At 42.0% G+C, this 26,145-nt stretch overlaps 1 protein-coding gene across 3 annotated transcripts in view; it reads left to right on the forward strand.

The window, feature by feature from the left end:
• The first annotated feature begins 5,208 nt into the window (after positions 1 to 5,208).
• Positions 5,209 to 26,145, forward strand: part of Cyfip2 (cytoplasmic FMR1 interacting protein 2) — a 129,592-nt gene continuing 108,655 nt past the window's right edge. The window contains exon 1 of one of the 3 annotated variants that reach the window (XM_046459934.2): positions 5,209 to 5,321. The gene's annotated coding sequence lies outside the window, so the exon portion shown is untranslated. Of the gene's footprint in view, positions 5,322 to 5,378; positions 5,736 to 26,145 lie in introns of those variants that run through there. The other 2 variants (XM_058584194.1, XM_046459935.2) reach the window with 2 other exon arrangements.

Raw genomic sequence — 26,145 nt, forward strand, 5'->3', positions numbered from 1 at the left:
AGGGAATTTAATACTGCATGTCTCCTACAACAGTTCAGTATTTGCTAGTTGAGTATTCACAGTAACTTCGTAGTACATGACTACTGAATAACAAGAAGAAACTGTAATCATAAAAGACTGTTTGGGTTACCTGATGGAAATATGGTCACAGAACTGTGAGACCACAAAGGACAGAGAGGGCTTCACAGAGGGACTTAAGTCTGAGCTGTGTATTTAATGCAAGTTCCAAGGAGACGAGGGTCTGGAAGGACATTTCACACACAGGAACCACAGTGCATAAAAACACATATTATTCCTATTTTTTCTCCTTTACTATTTTTATGTTAGTACCAAGAGCCCTGAGACTGAAACCAACACATACCAGCTAGAATTATTGCAGTATTTATGGAAGAACCAAGTAGATTAAAATCCTCAGTCTCGAGGTTGAGACTCCCCACCCATCTAGAGCTACACCATCTAGAGCTGCTATGAAGTTTCCAGTCCTTTTGCGTTTTCCCAAAGACTGATTTTGCATAGAAGGACCCAAAGGCTGAAAAAAACAACACAAACATTCATTTGCTTTTCTGTTTTGTCTTTCTTATAAGTACTTTTTCACCTAAGATTATGTTTGATTTTTATAGCAATTTGGGGATGGCATTAGGAATGGGGTCTCACTTGATAGAAGAGAGAAGTGATACACAGAAGGTTTCACTGCCATGTCTGGGGCTGTAGAGCTACTTAACAAAAGTGAGATTAGATGATGATGATGATGATGATGATGATGATAATAATAATAATAATAAATATTACTATTATAGCTTCCATTTTTGAGCACTTATTATGTACCTGACTCTGCTTAGTATGTTATATTTATTATTTCATTTATTCTTCCCAGGGACCTAAGGGGTAGGTATAATTATTTTCATCTTAATTTTACAGATGAAAGGATAGGACTCAATGGAAATCATTCATAATCCTACAATTAGTAAGTGGCAGAATGGGGGCTTGAAGTTGGAGCTGTTTGTCCCCAAATTCCAATACTCCCAATCATTCTGTGGAATTGATCATAAAGCCATTTATACCAGCCTCTGAGAATACAGAAGCACTGCTTGCCTGGACCTGTTACATTGTTGCAATCTAAATCTACCTTGGCTACATTATTGCATTCCGTATCATATTAGGGCTCTCTCAGACCCTCTTTCACCTGTTCTTATTCAAAATTGTTGGAAATAGCATTTGTTTAAATAAAGAAGTATTCTGGGCCATCAAGCTGTGTGTAAACCTCTGACCTTCAAGGGAGATCAGTCTCTTGAAGTGGTAGGAAAACAGCAAAATTAAACAAAACATAAACAGAAGGAATGCATTTTCAAATGACCTCAGAGAGAGGTTTGAACCACAAAAATCCTTAAATTTTCAACTAGAGCATAACAGCCACTCAGAATTCTGTGTGGATGAATTGAGTTCATTCACATACAGTGCTTAGCTTATAGTCTGCTCCAACTAAAAATTCAATGAATGTCAGGTTAAACTATAGGCTTTAATGAATTTTTTTTCATGCTCAAAGAGTTAGGCAATCTAGTTTCATGGGTTCTGGGATATCAGCTTTGGATAACTGTTTTGAACCTCAGTTCTTTCATCTATAAAATGAGGCAATTTGGAGCAAGTGGTCAGGTGTTATCTCATGGTTAATGTAAATTGTGTAACTGACTATCAGGTTTCTCTTTTCCTGCTAACTGCGTAAATGTTTAGAACAAATATTTTAACAAGCTTGTAGAGGTTTTTTTTTTTTTTTTTTAGGGGGATTTGTATGTACATTTTGTTTCTCTCCATCTCTTATTTATACACCTTTCCTTAATTTTTTTTAAATTCAGATTTTAATTTTAATATAAAATATTCTTGCAACTTATATTAAGTATGTTTTTGGAATAAAAAATCATGTTAATAAATCCATAAATTGGAAGGAGGGAAATGCCCTCTGTTTTAAGGTATATAATTGTGATTAAACAGCATGGATTTGATTTCACACCTTGGTCAAATTATTTTATCTGCTTTAGTTTCCAAAATTATAAGATGAGACAAATAATTATATTTTTATAATAAGATAATTTGTAAAAATTAAAAGATGTAATACACTTGGTAAATGTTAGTCATTATTATTTTTTCTTTTTATGTATTTTTTTATTCTAATTAGTTTTATATGACAGTAGAATGCATTTTGACACATCATACATAAATAGAGTATAACGTCTTATTCATCTGGCTGTTGTTTTTATTATTATTATTATTGTTTTCTCTCTCTAGAACCAATTCTCATGCTTCTTCCAGATACTCCATGAAGCAGTGTCTGTTGATGGTTTTTTAAATGAAAACCTAGATATCCTCAGTGATTTGATACTTATCTAAAAATAAGGCAATCCTGCCACACATGCAGCCACAATGTGTGGAACACAGCTTTCCAAGTGATGAAGCAATCCTCCTTTGATAGCCAGGATCCTGTCATTGCTGACGTGCAGCCTGGGGTGGATGTAAAGGAAATCTGAAGACAATTGACAGAGAGCTACAAATTTAAGTGGCAAAGTATAAAGATTTCATTTTGCAATGTTCGTTCAACCATTTTTATTGAACTGCCATTATATTCCACTCTCCATGCCAGACTCTGAGGATGCGGCAGGAGCAAGACATACTCCACACTCTTAGATGTGATGGTTGATGGGTGGGATGAAGGCAAGTGTATCAGTAATCAAAAGCAACAACATAGTGGTATGCTTGAGGAAACTTAGGGGCTATTGGAGTTTAGCCTAAGGAATGCTAATCTGCCAGACACAGAGGAATGTTGGAGGAAGTAACATAACAGCTAGGGGGATACCAGAAGGAGGAGTAAAGTTAGGTAGGTAAACTGAGAGAAAGAGTAGAGAGGAGAGAAAAGGGAGAACAAAACATCCTCAGCAAGAAGCTTGGCTTGTGCAAAGGTCAAACCCAAGCAAATTTGGGGAACTAAAAGAGGTTCCTTTTAGGTGAGGCACAACATGTATGTTCACATGTAAGAGCCCCACAAGATAGATGCTGGATCAGGAAGACCCTGGGAGGCTTTGAAAGTGAGTTTGGGTTTCATCCTGAGGACAGTAGGGAGTTAATGAAGTACTTTAAGCCTGAGAAGGAAATGCCCTCTGTTTTAAGGACATCATGTAAAATTTCACATTCAGGGGATATTGACGTGCAACCAGTCCACTTCACTTTATAGATGAGGAAACAAGAGAGGCAAAGCCACTTGCCTAAGATTATTTTTCTGTTAGTTGCAAAACTAGGAGCAAAAGGCAAGCCTCTGGATTTCCAACAAGGTGGCTTCAAAAGGTTGAATTCCTTCCCCTTTATAAGTAAATAGAACTCAGGGGTCAGGGAAATATTTCTTCCTAAGATCTAGCCAAATACATATGTAATAGTCATTTTTTTTCTAATTTTACTTATTTATTTTTGTACCAGGGATTGAACCCAGGTGTGCTTAACCACTGAGCCACATCCCCAGTCCTTTTTTATATTTTTTACTTAGAGACAAGGTCTTGCTAAGTTTCTAAGGCTGGTTTTGAGCTTGTGATCCTCCTGCCTCAGCCTCCCAGGCTGCTGGGATTACAGACATGCGCCAACAAGCCTGGCTTTTTTTTTTTTTTTTTTTTTTTTATGTTTTGAACAACTTCTTCCTGAAAGGTGAAAAGACAAGATGGAACAGCAGGCAAAAAAAAAGTCTTCCAGAAAATGGAAACTTCAAAATAACATGCCTGTTAGAATTAAAATCAAATTTCCATCACAGTGGAAAATTGAAAATTAAAAAAAAAGAAAGAAAAGAAAACCTGAGTTCTGTTTTTAAAGCCATCCTCCACAAACACCCCCACAAATTTTCTCACATGGCATCAGGGAAAGGAATAATATGTATGTGTGTGTGTGTGTGTGTGTGTGTGTATATATATATATATATATATATATATATATATATATATATATATATATATAATGTAAGTCATCATTTCTAAAATAGCAATTTAAATTGGATGAGTGATGCAACATCAAGCCACAAAAGAATCCTCAGCACTTGGGAAATGATGTGAGATGGGTGAAGGCAAAGACTTCACACAAGCCCTTTCCTGAGACTTGAATAAAGTGACTCCTCTATAAATAGCCCTTTGTAGGAACAGCTGAGTGATTAATTTGTGGGCTGTAGCAAAACATTACAGAAGGGCTCTTTTGTAACAAGACTTCATCCCCTATATCTATATACATTTTACAATGCCTCAAATGCTTTTAAATTAGTCACCTAATTTAGTTACCTCATGTAACTATAATCCCTTTATTGTGAGTATGGGAGCATCTCTGGAGCAGAATGGAGAAATGCCTTACTTAGTTGTCTCAAGGTTAGGATTGGATCCAGCCTGACTTCTGTCTGGTCTGAGGGTCCTCAGGCTGCATCTCAATGAACAGTTTCTCTGAAGAGCCCTAAATGGCAGAAAAGCCCTGAGGAGAAAGGTGCCTGTCCTTTCAGTTCCTTCAGAGCCCTGGTTTTTCCTGAAGTGCCTGTCATCTTTTTGCAAGGCGATTCTGCCTGAATGAAGTAGAAGCAGGGCCCTTGCTATGAAAATGGCAGCTTCAGGATTCTGCTCCAAGGATCTGAAAGGAAGAGAGACGTTCTTTTGAGCAAAGGAGCAGCACTACTCAGCAAGCTTTAGTGGAAGAAAGTCTCTACCCCAGTCCTGCCTGTTTGTTCTGTCATTTCACCTGACAGGGCTTCTCCCAGCCTTAACTGGATGCTGGTAGATACTTAGCCCCAAGGGGGCAGGAACCCTGTCTTTTGCACACCAGTACATACCCAGATTCTAATACCGTGCTTGGAACAAAATAGATGATCAACGAAGATCAGATAGATAAGTGAACATTTAGAAATACTGTGAGACCTATCAGATCCGAATGGCACTTGAAGCTTCCATCCTTCCCGGGCTGCAGGTGTGGTTCCCTGGTGACAGGAATTGCGGGGACGGAGGACAAGTACTCCCTTCACTCCCAGAGCAGAGCGGCAAGCTGTTTTGGAACTGGAGGCCTGGATACGGAGTCCAAGGTGCAGGTCAGGGGTGCGCCGGGCGCCCCTCGCCACAGCCATTTCCGGCTCTTTGTGTGACAGCTGCGGCGGCAAAGGGGCCGAGCACCAGGAGTGAAGGAGGAGCTGAAACGGGCGCGGGGGCGGGGCCGAGGGCGGGGCCGAGCGCGGCGGCGGAGCGGAGCCTGGCCGAGCATCCTGCGCCCCGGCGCGGGGCCTGCGGTAGCCTCCGGCCCCTCCCCTGGACGTGCTGCACACCCAGGTAAGTGGAACTCGCTGGTCTCGGAGCCCGTGCGGGGGCCGAGATCCTGCTGAGGACAGGGATGCAGACGTGAGGATGCGTGAGGCGCCGGCGTCACCTCTCCCAGCCCGCCGGGGGCGCTCGGCGTCGCGGCCAGGGTAGGGCTGCCTGGGGCCCCCGGAGGCCCGGCAGAGGGCCTTGAGAGACCCTTTCCCCCTCGGTCCACAGTGGGCCCAGCTGCTCTGCCTGGAGACGCCGGCACCGCGCTGGGCTAGGAGCGGCGGCGGCGGCCGCAGCAGCAGCAGCAGCGGCATCAGCAGCAGGTGCGCGGCCTGGACCCCAGCCGTTAGCGCGAGAGGAGGCGGTGCTAATCTCGGGGACCCGAGACACCTGCAGCGGCCGCTAGCCTGGCGCCGGTGACATTCTCGCGCCCAGGTACTGCAGAGCGCCCACCCCAGCTTCTGCTACCGCAGCCACCATCACCTCCCCCCGGGCCAGCCAGAGCCTCCAGGGCCTGCCTGGCAGCCGCCTTGGGCACACAGGCCCTGGGGTGAACGTGAGATGGGTGGGGCGAGGGGCGCAGCAGCAGCGTTTGAGGGTGGAGGGCTTTGATGAGTGAGGAAGCACGTCCTACCTGCCTTGAAGCATTCTGGCCTACTCTCATCGCTCTTAGTTGGCTGGGACCTGGGAGGAGATGGGGAAAGGGGATCAGTGGGCACACTCCTGGGGGAAAAGGTTGGTTTTCTTGAGTTGTGTAGACCCAGAAAGCTGCCTATCTGTCTGTTGTGGGTTATACTTTAAAGACCACCCTATTACCCACCCCACCCCCCAAAAAAATATGTGTAGAGGAAGAGGAGGAGATGCCCTGTTTTGATGGGGGGGGGGTAGGCAGGTAGCATGGTGTCATAGAATTATGGTTCTCTAAACAGAGAACCTGGCTAGGAAGGACAGTCTCTCTCCAGGTGCCTCCCCAGCCCAGGGCATCTGACTTTGAACTTCACTTGCCCAGTTTTCCCATGTGGAAACAATCAAATCACCCCAGCTGATGAGCTGTCAGCTGCTCCTCCTCCGCCCCATGTTGGGTCAAGAATAGGGCAAGGACCTTCTGCTGGCTCCTGGGTACAGGTCTAGGAGGGTGGGGGCCCCTTTTCCACTTCCTGCCTTTATCACCTTTGGGGCAGTGGAACTCTGACCTTACTAGGGCACCGGCCCTGTTGCCACTCATGCCACAACCCAGGGGTCCTCAAATCTTGGAGGGCAAAAATCTAGGTCCATATCCCTGGGCAGGACTGTGCAGGCCTTGAAGGTTGTTTTTCCCCTCAGAAAACCCTCTTGGGTGTCCCTCTCCAAGGCCTCCCATCTCCAATTCCTCAGGATTCCCTGTGCTTCCCTAGTTCTCCAGTGTGAAAACTTGTTTTCGAGAAAGTTAACCAGGGAGTGGTTATCTTGAAGAGCTAAATATAAAAGGATTTCCCTTTTGATGCAGAGCAGGTGCTTTCGGAGTCATTTGACCAGAAAGAAAATAAAATATTTGATATTTTTAATGGTATAATTTCAGAATTGAGGTAGCAGTGGGGGTGGGTAGCTGGGTAGGGTTTTATTTTTACCTGGGTGGGGGGTACAGATTTCTGAAATGCCTAGCTGTCAGCTCTGTATTCAGCAAGGGCAGCTTTGGCCCCCAGGCCAAGAATACTGTAGAAGTGTGTGTGTGTGTGTGTGTGTGTGTGTGTAACTGGTCAGGGGTTACTGTCACCAGGCTTTTGCTGGGCACCCAGTGTCCACTTGTGGGATGTGAAACTTGGATATAGTGAATTCCTTGCTGGCACTAGCTACCATCTGCCAGGGTAGTTATAAGGCCCCAAGCTGCGTGTGTTGTTGTTGCAAAGACTGTGCCTCTGGGTAGTTCTGCTCACTGAGCCTCTGGCTGGGGGCATTAGCTCTGTGCTCACTAAGCTTCTTTATTATATTTCCTGGCCAGTTCTGACTGGTTCTGTAGGCCCCCAAGGCTGCCTGTTCACTTCACGTTGAAAAATGAAAAAGGAAAAACTTGCTTTGGGGATAGGGTATACAATCTAGTCAGCTTGGAGAGTTTTGCTCCAGTCAAAATAGATGTGGGTCCAGAGAAGGAATTTAAAAACTAGTGCAGGGCCCCAGGAGAACACTACATGTCCCCTCTGATAAATGGTACCCTCTCAGTGTTCAGCTGCTGTCATTGACCAGAAAGTGAATTAGGTGATGAATAGACAACAAGCTAATTAACATTGGGAACAGCGCTCCTGGAAAACAGAGCATGGCTCCAGTGCTCACGTTTAAGGAGCAGCCTACACACTCAAAGAGGCTTCTCTTTGGCCACTGTTTGCCCCAGGGTTCCACCAAGAGCTTCACAAAATGGGCTTTTGTAGCCTCCATGTGGCCACCATAACAATAAGTCTATTTCTTTACTGGCAAGAATTAATTATTCACTTGTAGTTGACGAAAGCAGACATCAGTCACCTCATTGGAGCCTTTGTGCAAAGCCTTTGGTCTTGCCTTGAGGAGCAGAGCCATGTCTGGGGTTTGGAGGATGGCCTGCATTAGCCAGAGGAGGTGGGAGGGACATGCTGCTGCCTTCTAGGCAGTGAAGGGGAGGCCAGCTGTGGTGGGGGAGGGACTGGTACATCTTTGGATGCTCTTGTTAAATGAGGGATGCCTGAAAGCGCTGAGCAGAGTGCTTAGCAAAAAAAAAAAAAAAAAAAATTCTATTTATACCTTTATTGCTGTAATGTATTATTTACATAATCATTAAGAATTTGGCTCAAGTGCATAGTCAACCCCACAGATCTAACTAACCCCTCTACCTTCGGCGCTTTCCTGAATTTTGCTTCTTCCTGGAGAGTTGAACTCTGATCAATTTCAGTACCTGCCAAAGGCACTGAAAAGAAACAGGGATCCTACGCGGTGATGTCAGCAAAGGCTTCAGTAAGAAGCTCTAAGGAAGGTGGGTGGAACTTGAGTGGGAAGGAGGAGGAAGAGGGAAGAATTGGACGAACAGAAGCCCAGAGGTAATTCTCACATTTCAACACCCAGAGTTCAGGCAAGACCTCTTGCTTTGTGTGTATTCTGCATTTTGCAACCAACCAGAAATGACAAGGGCATGCTTGGCTTTTGTCTTGCTTCTGAGAAAGTCAGAGCAGCCCAGGGGACTTAGGACACAGGACTTATCCCCAACTTTCTGTGTACCCTGAATTCCAGACACTACCTTTCTGACTTTAAAAATTGAGCAATGGAAAGCAATTTGGCTAGCTTGTTGCCTGCCTGTCACCAGAGGAGACCTTAGATGAGATAATGTCTGTAAAGCCCAGTCTGAGGAGAAGGGGCTGTGGAAATCGGAAGAGAAGGAGGCTCCTGAATGTGTGACTCTTGGATGGGTGCCCTCCATTCCTAAAGGAACAATTTATTAATTATATGTTGTGTGTCAATTAAAGAAGATGAGTCTGTGGCCTTTCTATACCATGGAGCCAAGGAGAAACTGAAAGGCACTTTGTGATTCAGATTCTGTAAGGTCCCTGGATGGCCTTGTCTGTAGCAAGGTATTTCAGAACTCTGTCAGTGGGTGTGGGACACTTCCCAGGATGCCTAGAGTTTCTGTAATGGCTTTCTAGCCATGGACATTATTCTGAGGGCTGTGTGTGATGTGCCCAAAGAATGGCCACTTTACACATATTCTCTGATCCTGGTAACAAAGGAAAAAATAAATTAGGTGCAAATTCCTGAAAGAAATGGTTTTGAGAAGGCAGAGCTTGAATTCAGGCAGAATTTCTTACAGGGATCATTCTGGTTGAGTGGCAGAAGCAGTTCAGTGAGACAGGAAAGCAAAGGCAGCCTTCTGGAGGGAGAGGTGATGGACAATGACCCATCCCTAGGTCTTTGGACAGTGTGTTTGTCAGGTCATCCTGTAGCAGGGCTTCTAGACTATAAGCTTTAGGTGGAAGAGGACTATGTAGTTTATCCACATCACTATCAACTTGTGTTCAAGTGAGGCAGGAGATAAGATCCTTTGCAGAAAGTAAAGGTAGCAGACTGGTTAGGAAACTTCAGGAGACATCCCAAGTTTGCAACAGCTGTCTGTGGGTAGAATAGGAAATCAGCTGAGGGATGAATGAGGGGATTGTATGGCTTCACTGACAGCCCAGCTGAAATCAAAAGCAGCCTGTAGGGCTGACCTCATAGAAGATGCTTAATAACTCAATGTTAAGTGTAGGGATAACTGAGAACTGTTTTCAGTTTGTGTTTTTAAAATGTGATGTTTTAAGACCAATTTTGGCCAGGTGCAGTGGCTCATGCCTGTAATCCCAGCAGCCCAGGAGGCTGAGGCAGAGAATCATGAGTTCAAAGTCAGTCTCAGCAACTTAGCGAGGCCCTAAGCAACTCAGTGAGAACCTGTCTCTAAATAAAATACAAAAAAAGGGCTGGGGATGTGGTTCAGTGATTAAGTATCCCTGAGTTAAATCTCTGGTACCAAAATAAAAGACCAGTTTTGGCAAGGTAGGAATGATGAGACAAGAATTCAAATCTCAACCTACAAATTGGTTATACCTCCATATGGGAAAGAGGATGAGGACCTCCTTCCTATGGTTGGATTTGGAGACCACATGACCGAAGAATTTTCTTTTTTTAAAAGAAGTCTGAGATTCTTAGTGTAATGAGGCTAATGTAGATGCTTTGGAGGACCATGATGTTTTAAATTAAAAAATATTTTTTTAAGCAGAAGACATGAATTTTGTATTGAATTTTCGTCATTGGTGCATATGTTCAACAAATCATTCAGGAAGTGTTAATTAAGCAAGTGATACCTTACCAGTTTGTGTCCATCTCTGTGCTAGTTGCTGTTGGTCAGATCCAGGAAAGAGGGCCATCCCTGGCATTCTTGGCGATCCAAAGAATTAGCAGAACATGAAATAGTTTGTCGTGCAGTAGGAAATTGTGAAGTCTATACTGTGAGCACTGTAGGAAATGAGATAAACAAAGGCTATTGTAGAACTTGGCTGGCCAGGCCTCTGTGGGAGAGGCTCCCCTTGACCTGAGCCTTGATGGATGGGCAGCATTTGAGGAGGGTACAGTCCACAAGGGTGATAGCTTAAGCAAAGGCACAAAGCAAAGAATGTTCATGGTCAGGTTTATGGCTCTGTGTACAGGTTAGCCACAGTAGATAATCCATCTGAGCTTCTCTAAGAAAGCCCTTTGGGTGGAATGTCCCAATTATAGTCAGAGCCATTTCCTGTAGAGTTGGAAGGACCCAAAGGCTCAAGTCTTCAATGGTTGTTTTTGTTTTTCCTTTTTTCAAAGTAAGCTTGATGGAAAATTTGATAGGCTCAATACCTCATGCCTTACAGTCAGTCCCCCAGCTGTTCCCCATTTTCTCCCACTCAACAGGAGAGAGAAAAATGCAAGCAATGATATTATGGGGACATTTTAAACCCTCACATAAAATAACAAATACCTGGTTTGCAAATATCAATACTGAGACTGGTAGTACGAGGTACACACAAGGACCTTCACAACGGGCAGTTTCAACATCCTGGCTGAGGACCACTACAGGCTAACCTCCAGGTTTACAGACAGGGAAATTTAGAGACCTCTTAGAGTAAGTGAAAATGTGACTCCAGGGACTGAGTCAGTCTTCAGACTGAGCCATGTTCGAGTTGCAGCTTTGTGATGATAAGCTGAGGTCTGCGTGCTTTGCAAACCTGAAGTCTCACTCTTGGTTTCCACAGCAGATGCAGCAGCTTCCCTTCCTAAGTTTTTGCAGGTGTCTCTGAGGGGCAGCTCCTCCCCCCAGTTACAGTCATGGTGGAGTTCTTCATAGGGTGGCCACTCTGGGCCCCCGTGGGAGCCAATCAGCAAGCCACCTTTTGCTGGTGTGACCTCCCCACCTGAAAGTGCTCACAGCCATCGCCCTGAGCTGTTGGCATCTGCCTGGTTTGGTTATCAACGGAAAGGCTTCCTCCACCCTGACAGCACAGGAAGCAACTGAGAAAAATGGCACGTTAATGGCAAGCCCTCCTCCCTCCCCACAGAGATCTTTTTCTCTGCTGCCTTGCAAAAAGCAAGAAAAGTAGGGGCCTTCAGCAGAGGCCCGCGTCCAGGCTGACTTGGACTTCTCAGCTCTGACCTCAGGTCCCCCAAATGGAAAGAAGCTGCAGGTGACAGGCCTCTGGTCCCAAAAGACCAGCGGGGGACACTGAGACAGCAGACTGTGTTGCCTGAAGTGTTGATGTCTAACTGCTGGCAAGGAGGCTTTGGGTGGTTGTCTTTTAAAGTCAATTTTAAAATTTTGATCAAAGTAATACCTGCATGCGCTTAAAAAAAGAGTCAAACATTATTGAAAGACTCATAATGAGAACTAAACATCCAGGGCTCACCTTCCCTAGGGGAGGCTGCTTTTAACTCAGAACCCACCAATCCTTCCAGTAGTTGCCTCCAGATCTCTAAATGACAAGCTCACAGTCTGTTGCTTGATTTATCTATTGTGCACATTGTCAGTTACTTCCTGCTCTGATGAATGACGATCATTCCATCCTCCTCCTCCTAATATATTCAAAGCTCCATTTTAATCTAAATCATGTTTAAAGCATCTATATTATTAAAATGCATAAATGCTGATAATAAGAGGGCCAAAGAATGTTCTTTGGGTTGTGTGGGTTTTTTTTGTTTGTTTGTTTGTTTGTTTGTTGTTGTTGTTATTTGTTTTGTTTTTTGTTTTTTTTTTGGTACTGGGGATATAACTCAGGGGTACTCAACCATTGAGCCATGTCCCCTGCTCTATTTTATATTGTATTTAGAGACTGACTTCATAGCACCTCACCATTGCTGAGATTGGCTTTGAACTCGGGATCCTCCTGCCTCAGCCTCCCGGGTGGTTGGGGATTATAGGCCTGCACCACCGCACCCAGCTTCTTTGTTTTTTGTTCTGCTGGGGATTGGATCCTGGGCCTCACATGCCAGACAAACACTCTTACCACTAAGCTACATCCCCAGTCCTGTATTTCTTTTCTTATATGGCTTTTTGTTTTAGATTACATTTGAATTAATTGTCTAGATTAGAATTGATCCTTCCTTTCTTTTTCTCTTTTGAACATGATCCTCTTTTTCTGTTAAGCTTCTGACATGTTGGTTATTGGGCTGAGTTCGCTCCTCTTCCCAGGTCTTCTTAGTGTTAGCCTCTCATTGGCCAAGTCACCCTGCACAGGTCCCTTCCCTTCTCTGGGTCTCAGTTTTCTCATAGGTAGGAAAAGAGCTCAGTGGAGCTGTCCTGCCCACATTTCTTGTTTGTTCTAAGTCTCAAAGCCCATCACCTGGCCCACCTGGCACTCAGGTGTTTGTCATTTAAGAAGGTGGAGCAGGTGGGACCTGAGGGCAGGCCATGAAACAAACACAGAAGGGGTGGGAGGAGCACAGGAGAGGCTGGGGGCGGGGTTGGGCAGTGTGGGCGTGTCCACCACTGCTTTCCCCTCCCTCTGTCCTGGGTAACACTGGGTTTTGCCCACCACAGCCTTTGCTTGTGGGAGTAGCGTTAGCATTCCCAAAACCCCTGGCCCATCTCCAGGTCTCTTTGGACTCCTCCTGCTAATGTTATACCCAAAATTTTCCAAAAGTGGTCGTGAAAGTACTAACATTTTTGTGAACCACTTTTATTGAGACATAGTTGGCATACTTTGCGATTCACCCATTTGAACTATACAGTTCAGTGATTTTTAGTATATCCACAGAGTTGTGTAACCATAATCACAGACAATTTTAGAACATTTTCAGCACTACTGAGAGAAACCTCATGCCCTTGAGCTGCTGAGCTCCTCTCCCTGCAACCCACACCCCAGCCCTAGGCAACCACTTGTCTGCTGTAAGGTCTCCTTAGACTTACCTGTTCAGCACACGTCCTGTGCAAATGGACTCACACAGTCCAGAGCCTGGGGTGGCTGGCTTCTTTAACTCATAATGTTTGATGTTCATGGATTTCTTCAGGGTGGCAGCAGTGCCTGGAGTGAAGTTCTTTCTGTGGCTGAATAGTACTGCATTGTGTGGTCCTGCCATGTTTTGTTTATCCCTTCGTAGGTTGATAAACATGTGGTTGTATTTCCTCTTTTTGTCTATTATGTACAATGCTGGTATGAATTTTGTGTTCAAGATTTTGCATGAACATTTAGTTTTGTTTCTCTTGGAAACAACACCTAGGAGTGGAATTGTGGGTCATATGGTAATTCAGTGTCTAAAAATTTGAGGATCTGCTAGTCTGTTTTTCCAAATTGCTGCAGCTTTTTGATTTCCCAGTAGTGGTGCCAGTTTCTCTGTCCTTTTTATTACAGCATCCTAATAGAGGTGGAGTATCATTGTGTGTCACTGTGATTTGCATTTCCCTAGTCACTAAGGACATTAAGTTTTTCCTGTGCTTATTGACTTTTGTATATCTTCTTTGGAGAAAAGTCTCTTGCGATCCTTTACCCATTTTTTTTTAAATATTTTTTTATTTTTGAGTTTTAACAATTCTTCATATAGGCTGAAACAGGAGGATCGCCAGTTCAAAGCCAGCCTCAGCAAAAGCAAAGCACTAAGCAACTCAGTGAGACCTTGTCTCTAAATAAAATACAAAATAGGGCTGGGGATGTGGCTCAGTGGTCGAGTGCCCTGAGTTCAATCCCTGGTACCAAAAATAAATAAATAAATAAACTAAAATTGTATAGATATTGTATATACTTAGCAGATATATGATTTGCAAATCTTTTCTTTCATTCTAGGGATTGTCTTTCACTTTTTATGAGGGTATCCTTTGAAGCATAAAAGTTTTCCATGTTGAGGATGTCTAATTTATGTTTTGTCATTTGTGGTTTTGATGTCACCACATAATTCAAGGTCACAAAGATTTACTCCTATGTTTTCTCCTAAGAGCTTGACAGTTTGAACTCACATTTAGGTCTTTCATTCACTTTGAGATAGTTTGTTGTAAGGGGTAGGGTTTCAACTTCATTCTTTTACTCATGAATATCCAGTTGTACCAGCACTGATTGTTGGGGGGGGGGGAGGCAGTCTTTCTCCATTGGTGCATAATCTCTCTCTAGTCAAAAACCAAATCAGCCATCACTTCCACTCCTAGTTCTGTTTCATTGATCTGTGTGTCTATCATCACAACTATTGTAGAAAGTTTTGAAATCAGGAAGTGGAGTGCTCAAATTTTATTGTTCTTTTTCAAGATGGCTTGGTGGTCCTAGGTGGGGCCCTTGAATTTCCATGTGAATTTTAGGATCAGTTCCTTAGGAATTTGCTCAGAAAAGCTGCAGAGTTTTTAATAGGCATTAGGTTGAAGCTTTAGATGAATTTGGGAAACTTTGCCACCTTGATACTGAGCCTTCTAATCTATAAACCTGAGATGCCTTTTCATTTATTTATGCCTACTTCAAACTTTTTCAGAAATGTTTTATAGTTTTCAGAGTATATGTCTTGTGCTTATTTGTTAAATGTGTTCCTGTAGTATATTCGTTTTGATGCTCTTGTAGGTAGACTTGTTTTCCTAATTTCATTTTCAGATTATTTATTGCTCAGTATATAAAGATATAATTGATCTTATGTACTAATATGGTATCCCACAACCTTGTTGAACATTTTTGTTTAGTCTAATGGATTTTTAGCAAATTAAAAAAAAAATTTCCACATACAAGATCATGGTTATCTGTGAATAATAACATGCACAGCTTCCTTCCTACTGGATGCCTTCTGTTTAATTTCCTTCTCTTATATCCTAGCTAGGACCTTGAATAAAATGTTGAATAGAGATGGGGAGAGCAGGCTTTGTCTTATTCCTGATTTTAAGGGAAAGGATTTTTTTTTTTTTGTAACTGCTCTTTATCTGGTTAAGGAAGTTCCCTCTATTACTAGTTTGTTTTTAATTACTACTTCTGTTTGGAGGGGAGGAGGACTGGATATTGAATCCAGAGGTGCTTTACCACTGAGTTACAGTTACAGTCCTTTTTTAAAAATTTTTAATTAAAAAAAATTAGTTGTAGATGGACACAATACTTTTATTTTATTTATTTATGGGGTGCTGAAGATCAAACCCAGAGCTCCATGCATGTGAGGCAAGCAAGCATTCTACCACTGAGCCACAACCCCAGACCTTGTTTTTTATTTTAAGACAGGGTCTCACTAAATTGCTGACACTGGCCTCAAACTTTCAGTCCTGCTGCCTCAATCTCCTGTATAGCTTGGATTATAGGTTTATGCCCACAACGACACCTGGCTGTTACTAGTTTTTGACTGGTTTTCTCAAGAAGGGGTTATGAGATTTTTTTCCCTTTCTGTAGAACCAAACTTCATTGAATTGCAAATAAGATTCCACATAGAAACAGGGTGTGAATTAGATACATGTCTGTCCTCGGGAAGCTTAAACTTCATGGCAGGAGCAAAATTATGGTAAATCACTTAATAATTAAATATTGTAGATGGTATGAAGGAAGGAACCCAAGTGTCTGATCATGACCAAAGAAGAAAGAGTACAGAACAGAACTTCAGATAGGGCTTGGGAACATTAGAGTGGTTCTCAAAGAAGTAATTGTTTGCCAGGTATTGGGTGCAAACCTGTGATCCCAGCTACTCAAGAGGCTGAGGCAGGGGGATTATAAATTTTAAGGCTAGCTTGGGCAACTTAACAAGACCCTGTATCAAAATTAACTTTAATAAAAGAGCTGGGGATGTAGCATAGCAACAGAGTGCCCGAAGGCTCAATCCCCAGTACCCAGTACTGCTTAAAAAAAGAAGAAGGAGAAGGAGAAGAAGAAGAAAAGTAGTTCTTTCCTTGGATCTTTTCCATTTCCATGGATCATTCTGGCAATACATGGAGCATGTGTTTGGGGTTCTGTCGTGCAGCATGGCATTGGTGGTAAGCCTCCAGGCATCTGAGCTGTGTGGAGTTCTTGCTCCTGCTCTCATGGCCAGACTCCTACACCTGCCTCCTTGCTCTCCAGCCTGCATAGCTCTCACTGTCCATGCTCCACTGTTAGGCTTACTGCTCTCATCATCTGGGCAGCTGTTAGCCTGTGCCTTTATTTTACAGATTGGTACAGGTACCCCTAAAAATGGCTCCAAGAGGCCACTGTGGTGTTTAAAGCTACGAGGTTTGATCACTGGATAAGTGAATTGTTCCTATTAAAACTTTCATGCTCAGCCTGTTCAGAATAAACTGCATGGTCCATTCTGGTATACTCCGGAACTTTTTTTAAAATATGCTGTCATTCAATTTTTTTTTATAGTTTAATATTTGTTTCCTTTTTCTCTTTTTAAAAAAATTTTTTATTTGTTCTACTTAGTTGTACATAGTGGTAGGATGTATTTTGACATACCATGCATAAATGGAGTATAACTTCTTATTCTTTTGGTTGTACATGATGTAGAATCATGCAGATTATGTAATCATATATACATAGGGTATACGTAGGATAGTAGTGTCCTCAGTTTAATAATTTTGTTATGATTTCTACATAGCATCTGGGTTCATTTTGACATAATTATGCACACAAGGAATTTGACCTCAATTCCCATTCTCCTCCTTTTTCTTCCCCTCCTCCTCCTCTCCATCCTCTACTGATCTTCTTTCGCTTCTTTATGTATTTATTTTTAATTGTTACCTCCTACATATACATAAAGGGAATATTCCCTCTGGGATGTTTATATGTGACATAAAATGATTCCATTAGATTAATTTCATATTTCTTTCCCTTTTCCTTCTTCCCACCCTTTCATTCTTCTAATTCACTGATATATCCAGGGAATTTGGCAAAAATCACATTTTTATGACATCCAGTCCCCTCCACTGCCGCCTTCGTTCCTTGTCTTGCTCCAACTTCCACATATGAGAGAAAATGTATGACCCTTGATTTTCTGAATCTTATTTATTTTGTTTAACATGGTTTCTTCATCTCCATCCATTTATTGGCAAATGCCATTATTTCATTCTTCATTTTTTTAATATTTATTTTTTAGCTGTATTTTTATGTGGTGCTGAGGATTGAACCCAGGGACTCACACTTGCTAGGCGAGTGCTCTACTGCTGAGCCACAACCCCAGCCCATATTTCATTCTTCTTTATGGCTAGAGAAAACTTCATTGTGTGTATATACCACATTTTCTTGATTCTTGTATTGATGGGCATCTGGGTAGACTCCATATCTTGGCTATTGTGAATTGTGCTATTATAAACATTGATGTGGCTGTATCACTGGAGTGTGCTGATTTTAGTTCTTTTGGATAAATAGCAAGGAGTAGGATAGCTGGGTCATATGGTAATTCTATTCCTAGTTTTTTGAGGAATTTCCACACTGCTTTCTGAGATGGTGCACTAATTTGTGGTCCCACCAGCATTGTCTGAGTGTACCTTTCCCTCCATATTCTTGTCAGCATTTAATATTATTTGTATTTTTGATAATTGCCCTTCTGACTGGAATTTGCATAAGAAGAGCACAAATGATTTTGTCCCTACTTGGTTTCTGTGAGGAAGCTGGCTCTGGTATGTGAAGGAGTCCCAACTGAACACTGTGACCTGCCAAGCCACATCCTGTCACGATAAACTTCTGTTCCCATGTGGTCCCCAAAACACCCAGCTGATACCCACCATGGAAGAGTGGGCTATGATCTAAATTCATTCTTTGGGATTTTTTCCTTGCTCAGTTAAATGCTATCCTCCATTAAAAAAAAAAAAGTGGAGGACAACCTAAGCCTCCTTTTTACGTATAAATTTACATAATTTCTTTGCATATGTAATTGTATATGCATGTGGATACATACATGTCTATACATGTGTGTGGTATGTATGTGTCTAGCCTCTAACTGGAGAGCCATACTGACAGAAAAAGTAGAACTTATCCTCTTCATGTATCTTCATGGATCCCAAAGATGACAGGTGCCTAATCTTTCTAGCTTGGCAGAGTCTTGTTCTTCTTGAAGAAGGAAAAGGCAGCCAAACGGTGGGGGGGGGGGGGGTGGAGAAAGTGTGGTTGGCATTTTTCTAAAAGGTACAAAACCAAGTGTGGTCTAGAAAGAAGAGCATAGAATTAGAAGTCAAGACATCCCATTTTGACCCTCCCTCTGCTACTAGCTGGCTGTGTGACCTTGAGTGAAACTATTCGCTTCTCAGTAATGGAATCCTCCAGAGAAAAACAGCAGAACTAACCTCTGCCTTTGCAAATTTGTAAAACAGCTGAGATGGAGGAAATCAGTGTGAACAATCTGTAAATTTGAGATCTTAGTGCAATAGTAACAATGTCTTCCTTTAGAGTTGTCATTGCAATGTCTAATTCCTCCACTCTGTTGAAAACAGTTAGCCATGAATTAACTAACAAAAATTTTGGGCAGCCTGGGTACTGGGCTGAGCTCCCACAGTAGGCCCCAGCAGACCTGACCCGATCTGACCAAAATGGAATAACTCATGCTCAATGCCACATAATCAAACTGAAACTTGCAGGAAGAAGACAGATCTCAAAACCAGGTCAGTTTTTCCTGAGAACAGTGCACCTGAGTCAGGATAATAAGAAAGTCCTTTCTGTTTTAACTCTTACAAAAAGTAACCTGATCTTAACCGATCAGATTTTCTGTTGTTCTGTTTTCTTGTTCCAGCCTTACAAAACCCACTGTTCTGCTCTTGTGCAGTGGGGAGCTCTCATTCTATTTTGGAGACTAAAGGCTGCTCTGATTCCTGAATCGTGGATCAAAGCCAATTAGAGCTATAACTAAATTTGCTGTACTTTTGTCCTTTGGCATCACATTTCTGCATGCTTATTCTGGTGCGGACTACTGTGTTAAGTAGTCCACATGCTCTACAGATACATAATCCTCAGAATATATCATTGAGAACAGGCATTATTATAAATGATCACCCTTCTATAGATAAGGAAACAGGAACTCAGAGAGGTTAAATAATATGCTTATCGTTGTATAGTAGATTAAAGATTTGAACCCAGAACTCAATCTTACCCACTATACTAACCTAGTATTTCAGTAAAAATGGCTCATATTCCTATTTTCTTTTTAGAAAGTGAAAAAAGGGAAATGGCAATGCCAATCAATCTACTGCAGAGTAGCAGGGGTTCGGTTGTGGGTGTCAGAATCAGCTTTGACCAAGCCTGACTTTCCTCCCACCCATCCTGTGTATGGGACTCAGTTCTCTTCCTCTGGAGGGTCAGTTGTCTCAGCCTGGGAAAGCCCTAAAGCTACCCTCTCAGAAGCAAGTTGCCTGTGAACCCAGTGATATTATTTTCTCTTGGTGAAACCAGGCTTCTGACTTGAAGCTGTTCAACTTAAATCTGCCCAAAAAACCCCACACAGAGGTTGCAGCTGTGTTTGGTAAATGATGTTCCCAGAGCACTGTTAATTTTTAAATATTTCATTAATATCTCTCCCCAAATGACAAAATGGCCACGTGTTAGTAGACTGAACATAAAGCACTCTTCTCATTTGGAAGATTGTGTAATAGACCAATCACTCTGGCCAGAAGTACTTGTATCATGTGTAGCCCCTGTTCAAATTTCTAAAAGGTTTGTGCTTTCTGACTGAAGTGGATTTGGCAGTGACTTCCAACTCTGGAGCTAAAAATGTCTGATTTCCTGCTCCCTGAGGCAGTGAATGATCTACAAACACAAATCCATTAGAGAAGCTGTATTTGCAAGGAGAAAAAGAAAGATTGTGTTATGTAAACAAGGACTCTTAATTTATTGACTAGTAGGTTGTTCACTTATTGATTCTCCTCATGGGAAGTGCAGGGGTCTTATTATGTTAAAAGGGAAAAACACAGGGTAAGTCTGTTAAGTGGGAATTTTAAAATTTGAGAATCACAAAAGAAACCCAGATTATAGGAAAATGGAAGAGGGAAAGATCAGGACAGTGGGATTCAGGGTCAGGGAGGAAGAAAAAAGAGGATTTAGATAAGAACTGGGAGCTTATGCACTGAGCTGAGGGTTTTTATGGAAAGTTTCAAACATAAAATGAGAGAAGAATATAATACCTATGAATGCATCACACAACGTCAAGTTATTAGCTCAATGGCTGATTTTGTTTCATCTTTTATTCTCCTCCACTTAGTAATATTTTTGGGGCAAACCCATGTATCCTTTTATCTATTGTTTTCATCAGCTTCTTCACCACTGTGGCCAAAAGATTTGACAACAATTTTAGAGGAGAAAAAAGTTATTTGGGGCTCAAGTTTCAGAGGTCTCGGTTCACAGCTCTTGGTCAAAGGTGAGGCAGAACATGGAAGGGCATTCAGAGGGAAGCAGCCCAGATCATCGCACCAGGAAGCAGAGAGCCTACTCACCAGGGAGAAAATATAAACCCCAAAGGCACGCCCATAGTGACCCACCTCCTCCAGCCACACCCTACCTGCCTGTAGTTACCACCCAGTTAATCCTTATCAGGGGATTATTGTACTGATTCAGTGAAGGCTCTCATTACCCCGTCATTTCACTCCTAACTTTTCTTGCATTGTCTCACAAATGCACCCCTCATATCTAAACCTTAATATCCATAGCAGACACATCTAGAAGGTGAAAAATCTTTTAGAACACGACCTTGATGTCATTATCACATCTAAAAAACACTCTTCTCTTAATATTATAAAATATGCAGCCAGTACTCATTCTTCTAAGTTCCTCATAAATAATTTTTATTTTCATGGTGGTTTGTCTGAAATAGAATCCAATAAGGATCCAAACGTACATTGTGGTAGTGTGTTATGGTCTACACAGCAACAGTCTGTCACAGGCAGCATTGCACTGGTCACGCCCCTAGGGTGTGACATCACATGTTGGTCTGCCCTCCTGAGTACTGGGGTCAGACACCTGATGAGATTCAGATGTTTCCTATTGGGTCCAGCAGTCTTCATAGGTGTTGGTGGTATTTTTCCATCAGGAGACACCTAATATCGATTGTCTTTCATTTGGTGATTTTGACAGCTGTTGTGGTCCAGCACCTAGATCCTTTTGTTCCTTAGGGGTTGGAAAATAGAGATATTCTGTCAACTTTTTCCAAGAGAGAGAAGAAAATGAATACTTCTATACAGAGAAACATCTCTTTCTTCTTCCATTTGATCATCTAGGGATTTAATTTGTCCAGGAAAAGTAGGTCAGCTGTTGGCTTCTTGTTATTTACTGATTTTCAACACGGTAGTTCATTCACAGTCATCCTGCAACAGCAACCAAGTAATAAAAACCAGGTCTTACTTGTTTTTGAGATCTTGGGGATTTGAACACATTTGTTCTCATGCCAGGGCATTGCAGGTACACTGATGGATGCTCACCTGGTGCCATCCTTTCAGCCAGTGGAAGCTGCTTCAGGTTGACTTCCAGGTCTCTGACACAGCCCATAACTCCAATAATCTCAGATAAATAGTTTCCTTACTTCCTGGTATGACAAAATGTTCTAACCCTTAGACATTTTTCAGTGAGGGGTGGTGCAAGACTTGGATTCAAGGAGTATTGATTCCTTTAAGTAGGAAATGATGTCTACAGACCAAGATCTAGACACTTAGGGTGCTCATGGCTCACGGGATGGTCATTGTTTCCTAGGTCTTTCCAGTGAAGAAATGTAAATAATAAAAAAGATTAAAACAGTCGGATGCTAGGCATAGTGTCTGACAGAGTAAGGGCTGAAGAAATGTAAATAATAATTATCTGACTCAATGAAATACACAGATATACACACAGAGATATACATACACATCTAATCATATACACACGTGCATACACACACATCATTGGTAGAAAATATCTAAAGTGGAAAATGCATTCAATCTACCTAATCTGCTGAACATCACCCCTGAGCAACAGAGCTCACTGTGGAATATTGGTTGTTCACTCGCATGACTATATGTTTGGCCAAATAGCAGCTCCTGCTGCTGCTTGGTATTGCAAGAGTGTTGTGCCACATATCACTAGTCCAGGAGAAGATCAAAATTCCTGAAGAGTTTCAGCTGAATGCATGTTGCCTTCCCAATGCTGCAAAGTCAAGCTGTTAAATTAAGCCACCGTAAGGTGGCCAATCTGTGTCAGACTTTCACTTATTCAGTTCAGTCTCACATACGTATCTGTTCTGCCATGTCAGGAATACCAGTTCTTGGCGACACCAGAAATGACTAGAACGTTTCCTAATGGCTCCTTTCATCAACCCCACACTGCCTCCAAACACTCTCATCACAATATACGCCAGTACATTACTAAAAACAATATGAGATTGCTTATTTTTGCATCATTTTTTGTTCTTCTTAGGGCGTGTCTCACTGCAGAATCTACCCTCAAATTATAAAATTGCTTGGACTAGTTCCTTTCTTTGTGGTTATGCCAACAAGTAACACACACATGTGTTCATTGGTTTCATTTTACTTTGTTCTTGGTGTTGCATTTTAAATTCAAACTTTATACTGATGTAAAATATGTTCATGGTTTCAAAGTCAAATCTATAAAACAAGGTATGTTCAAAGGATTCTAGCTTGTTTCCCTGCCTCCTTGAGTCTATTTCCTCTTTTTTCTTCTTTTTTTTTTTTTTAATTTTTTATTGTTGGGTATTTCCTCTTTTTTCCACCTTCACCATAGGTAACCAGTTTTTTTTTTTAAACATAGCTTATCTTTGCATTGTTTTTTTAAAATATAAAGTGTGTGTGTATGTGTGTGTACGCACGCGTGTGTGCATCCCCCCTCTCTTAGATAAATGAGAGTGTGCTCTTCCTGACCCTTCCTGGAGATGACCCCATGGCTGCACATAGAGAGGTTCCTCACTGCTCACGGCTGTCTGGTGTTCCACTGTGGAGGACACCGTGGTTCATTGAGACAGTTCCCTATGGATGGATAGTCCGTGTCCAGTTCTTTTTCCTATTATATATGGTGTTTTCACAAATGACCTTGTACACATGTGTCTTTTTGTGCTTTTGTCAACATGGTCTTGGGCTAGATTCTTAAAAGTAGGATGGCTGGTCAAAAGGTAACAGGCCATGGGAGTTAGGTTGCTTTACATCCCTACCAACAATGTCTGAGGGAGCTATTCTCCACAGCCTTGCTGTGGCAAGGAGGGTCAACCTTTTTGATTTTTGTGAGTCTTGTCAGTGAGAAGTGGTGTCTCTCTGTGATTTTAATCTGGATTTCTTTTACTGAAAAGGTAGTAGGATACTTTCTAAAAATAGTCTTCCTGGTCATAGAGGTAGGGCCCAGGCATGTTTTTATTGAGAAGCTGTATGTACGGTTCTTTGACACAGCAAGGCCAAGAATCACTAATGGAGAGTGTTTGCAAACACCTCTCATGGACTTGGATGTGAGTTAAATCTCATTGTCACTCACTTGCACTTGACCTTGTGAAATTTCTTAAATTCTGAGCTTCTGTTTGCTCATCTGTAGAGCAAAAACAGAATAGTCATAGTATCTACTTTTATAGGATTGGTGCAAGAATAAAAAAGGACAGGCGCAGTGGCACAGACCTGTAATCCCAGCAGCTCAGGAGGCTGAGGCAGGAGGATCGTGAGTTCAAAGCCAGCCTCAGCAAAACCCATGTGTTAAGCAACTCAGTGAGACCCTTTCTCTACATAAAATACAAAATAGGGTTAGGGGCATGGCTCAGTGGTCGAGTGCCCCTGAGCTCAATCCCTGCTATCCTCCTCCCCACATCACCCCCACCAAAAAAAAAAAAAAAAAAAAAAATCAAAATAGTCGGATGCTAGGCATTGTGTCTGACACAGTAAGGGCTAAAGAAATGTAAATAATAATTCTCTGACTCAGTAAAGAGAACCATTGGGCTTTGGAGGCTGTAAATCATTGTATCCTATAAAATTACTATCACCTCCTTAAATGGACTTCATAGTAATGTGAGAAAGAAGAGGGTCTTTTTTGTGTGTGAGTTGGCAGTGGTGCAGCCATAGAACTGAAGGCCACACGTAGTATTCAGGGGGTAGATAAGAGAAGAAGAAGAAGAAGAAGAAGAAGTGTAGGTGTGGAGAGGGCATGAAACCACCCTGCAGGACAGGCCTTGTCAGACTACAGAGGGGAAGAGTATCCTCATGGGACCTGGCCTAGCAGTTGCCATAGTACTAGCTGGAAGGTGTATTTGAGAACTCGGTGAAATGTGCATGGTCGTTAGCTGCTCAGCTTCTGCCCTCCTGAGCGTCGGCCTGAAGGGTATGAATTGAGAGAACAGCATGACCTTCGGTACTCTGCAGCTCTCTGGGCCCTTCACAGTCCCTGGACCCAGTTCTGTCTATGGTGCTTTTGTTCCCGGGTGTCTGACACCACCTTTCCTAGCAAGCAGGGCACAGTCACTGACATTCTCAGGAGAAATTCTAGCCCTTAAGCTTGAGTCACGCCTCCCCGCAAGTAGGATGGGAGCCAAGGGTTCTGGCCTAGCACAGGGTGTGTTCTTCCTCGTGTGTGTTAAAGGGTTATTTTTATTATTAATCTTTCTGTAAAATTCAGTTTAGTTATTTGTCTTCTGTTTGTTTCCTGTTGCTTCATTTATTTCTGCTTTTGTGACAGTCATGCCCTTCTCATTTCTCTAGGTTGATTTTTTTTTTTTTTTTTGCTTTCTTTTTGATTTTTGAGTAGGAAATTAAGTTTGCTGAGTTTCACTTTCTTATTTTATGCCAAGTGCCTTTAAGACATCTGTTAGTGCTCTCTTTCGGTTTGAAATACTTTATCATTTCTGTCTGAATTCCTCTGTAGCTCTGAATGACCTCTGTGTGCTTTACAAGGTGTCAAGGGTATGGATTCCTTTGCTATAATTTGCATCATTGATTTCTAATTTCATTGCATGGTAATTGATGAATATATCTATCATTTTGAGAGGAAATTTGTGGAAACCTGATTTATATCCTAAATCATGCCTTATCAGTTTTTAATCAGTGTTTCATATATGTTTGAGGAAAAAAACCGAATATTCTATTTGCTGGGTACTAAAATCTTAAAATAGCAATTAGCTTGAGTTGGTTGATTGCCCTGTTCAGAACTTTTTCAACTTCGCTGCCTGGCAAAATTATCTAGGTAGCTCTACTCCGCTAGGATCCTAGACACAAAATTATCCATTTAGAGTTGATTGGTTTTCACAAAACATGCTCATGTTATGGAGGACATGGAGGGTCTTCTGACTTTGTAAGCAGTGTTGATCTGAGTGTGGTGTCCCAGCTCAGTTAGCCTATAAAATCTAGGCTCTGATCTCCAGTGGATTATCTTGGCTGTTGCACTCACGGATATTTGTGTCGTGCAATAATTTAAGAGTGGAACTGATCAATATCCTTATGAAGAACAGAAAGTAGATAACTGGCTAGGCTAGAGGCCTTGTGAAGAAGGAATGCATTCTTTTGAAATTTTTTTTTCCTGTATTTAACCTTTTTCTAGTTCTTAGATAGCCAAATGTGACTATATATAAATGTCACTATATTTATATATTTATATTTATATATAAATGTATATTTTTAGTTTCATTCAATAGTTAGATTTATTAACATGTTTGAAGGTTCAGTTCATGAATATGATTTATTTATATCTTCTAACCTGTATTAAACTTGTCCCAGTGTCCAGCATTAGTTGAAGGCCTGTGCCCTTGGTCACATGATCATGTGCACATTGCACAAACCTCTCTGGGACTTATTTCTTCATCAGTTACATGGACAGAATACAACCTTTCCATGTTGGTCAAAGAGGGTTGTGGTGAGGCTCAGTCAGATAATGGACACTTTGGAAACTGCAAAGAGATTTTGAAATGCAGAAGGCACAAGTTGGGGACATCATGTGAAGAAGTGGCAAGTGAAAGTGACCTCAATGCATCTTAATCCCCTTTGTTCTCCAGAAGGAACTTGGAC

This window comes from Marmota monax, unplaced genomic scaffold, assembly GCF_021218885.2.
Source record: "Marmota monax isolate L192 unplaced genomic scaffold, Marmota_monax_Labrador192_F-V1.1 WCK01_AAM20220418_F8-fsc00229, whole genome shotgun sequence".
NCBI lineage: Eukaryota > Metazoa > Chordata > Mammalia > Rodentia > Sciuridae > Marmota > Marmota monax.